The sequence below is a fragment of the Dipodomys ordii genome, unplaced genomic scaffold (genome assembly GCF_000151885.1).
Source record: "Dipodomys ordii isolate 6190 unplaced genomic scaffold, Dord_2.0 Scaffold163, whole genome shotgun sequence".
Taxonomy (NCBI): domain Eukaryota; kingdom Metazoa; phylum Chordata; class Mammalia; order Rodentia; family Heteromyidae; genus Dipodomys; species Dipodomys ordii.
The window spans coordinates 810,525-812,983 of NW_012267379.1; positions in this window are offsets into that span (position 1 = coordinate 810,525).

Here is a 2,459-nt window from a genome sequence, read left to right on the forward strand (position 1 = left end):
GCCTGTCCACCTGAGAACCGACCCCTCCCCACCAGCACGCCTGTCCACCTGAGAACCGACCCCTCCCCACCAGCACGCCTGTCCACCTGAGAACCCCCTCCCCACCAGCACGCCTGTCCACCTCAGAACCGACCCCTCCCCACCAGCACACCTGTCCACCTGAGAACCCCCTCCCCACCAGCACGCCTGTCCACCTCAGAACCGACCCCTCCCCACCAGCACACCTGTCCACCTCAGAACCGACCCCTCCCCACCAGCACCAACCCCTCTCCACCAGCCAGCAGCCCAGCGGGCAGGGCAGCCACCCCACCCTCGCCCCGGCTGACCCGACCTCAGGTGGCCCGTCACGCAGCAGTGGCGCCTGGCTTGGCGAGGCCCAGAGTGCTGCTTAGGGGTGAGGACAGACTCCCGGCCCCCGGGGTGGCCAGCTGCGCCCCACCCCTCCCCCACCCCTCCTTAGGACCAAAGAGCTCAGAGCTGCCAGTGAAGAGCTGGGGCCTCCCGGGTCCCACGCCTGAAGGCCAGAGAGGAGCTGGCTGAGCGCCCCCCCCTCAGGGAGCCCCTGGAAATGCTGCAGCGCAGGGGTGCGGCCAGGGAGGAGCCGCGTCCACCCTCCCATGAACCGGGGCCCCCCAGCACAAGCTTTCCTTTCTTTGTTGTGGTCCGTCGTGGGGCTCGAACTCGCCCTGGGCGCTGTCCCTCAGCTCTTCAGCTCAAGGCGGCACTCCCGGTTTTCTGGGGTTGGTTGGAGGTGAGGGTCTCACGCCGTTCCTGCCTGTCCGGCCCTCAACTCTCAGCCTCCCGTGTCCCCAGGGGTCATAGGGGACAGCTGCAGCGCCTGGCAGAGCTGCCCTTTTCTGAGAGGGGGTGTGGGGGAGCTGGGGCGCGGGGCGTCCCCTCACAGTGCCGGCCGGCTCTGGCCCTGCCGCCTCTCATGTCCACTCTGCCCGGGCCAGCACCCACTCAGCCTCCATCCATTCCCGGCCTCTGCTGCAGCCCATCCAGCTCTGGAACGAGGCTGTCTGGCTGGGGCTGGGGACACTGCACTACTTTTCTAAGAACTCTGTCCCAGGGAGCCAGAGCAGACGCGGGCTTCATTCCATTTCCAGCCCTGGGCAGGTGTCCCATCTCCGGGCAGCGCGGGCGCCAGCTCCAGGGTGTGCTCAGAACAGGGGGAGGGGCTTCTCAGGTCCCCTCTGCGGCCCACCCCTGCCTGGGAGCTGAGGGCAGGCCGGCCTCCCTGCCGGGAGCCGGAGAACCCCCCAGGGCCTGGGGACCCCACCTCCTAGGCCCTTGGGAATCCTTCGTGATTCTCTAGGTTGTGGCCTAGCTGGGCTGCACCCCAGAGCCAGCTGCCACCCCACAGACAGGGTTCAGGCCAGGTGAAGAAAGCCGAGTCCTAGAGACAGACATCCCAGCCCAGCCACGGTCCCGGCAAGCAGGGGACGCCACGGGCCTGGCCACAGGAACTTCTCTGGCTGCTGGGACGTGGTGGCTGTGCTTCGTGCTCGGACCCAGGAAGCAGTGATGAGGAACTAGCCAGGGAGGAGCTGGGCAGGACACTGGGAGCACTTGGGGAGGCTGAGGGGCCTGGCCTGGGTCCCCACGGGCTGGAGAGCTGTGTGGGCTCTCAGCCGGCCCAAACACAGCAGCTGAGAACAGCACTTCTGTCTGGAGGTCCGGAGGCCCGCTCTCTGTCCCTGGGACGACAGACTTGGAGCGGTGCGGGTTTACTTTGGCTCCAGTCTGAGAGGTGTCTGCCCAGGATCCCTCGGCTCCCTTGTTTCTGGGCTGTCGTGAGGAAAATCATCCTGGCAGGAAGCGCGTGGCGAACAGTGCTGCTCAGCTCCAGGCGGTCAGGACTGAGGAGGAGGAGGGGGAGGGGGCGAGGGGGAGGGGGAGGGGGAGGAGGGAGGCTGGCAGGCCCCGCCCCCTGAGGGCTCCGGCTTCTACTGCTGCTACTTCAGCTGCTTCCCCCAGCTAGACCCTGCCTCTGGGAGCCCCGTGCCCCATGCTCCCCAAGAGCCTGTGAGGCCTGGACCCCCACAGGTCTGTCCATCCAATCCCAGCCACCTCTGAGCACTGCTCCACTGGGCAAGCCTCAACACACAGCCCTTAAAGGGACCTAACAGACCAGGACAGAGCCCACACCAGTGGCTCACGCACGTCATCCAGCTACTCAGGAGGCTGAGACCTGAGAATCACAGCTCAAAGCAGCCTGGATGGAAAGTCCCTGTGAGGGTCTCATCTCAAGATAACCTCCAGAAAATCAGAAGTGGTGCTGTGACTCAAAGTGGTAGAATTCTATCCTTGAATAAAATGAGCTCATGGACAGTGCCTAGGCCTTGAGTTCAGGCCCTACAACCAAAAACAAAGCTGGTAGTGGGGGGCTGGGAAGGTGGCTCAGTGGTAGAGCGCTTGCCTTGCATGCATGAGGCCCTGGGTTCGATTCCTCAGCA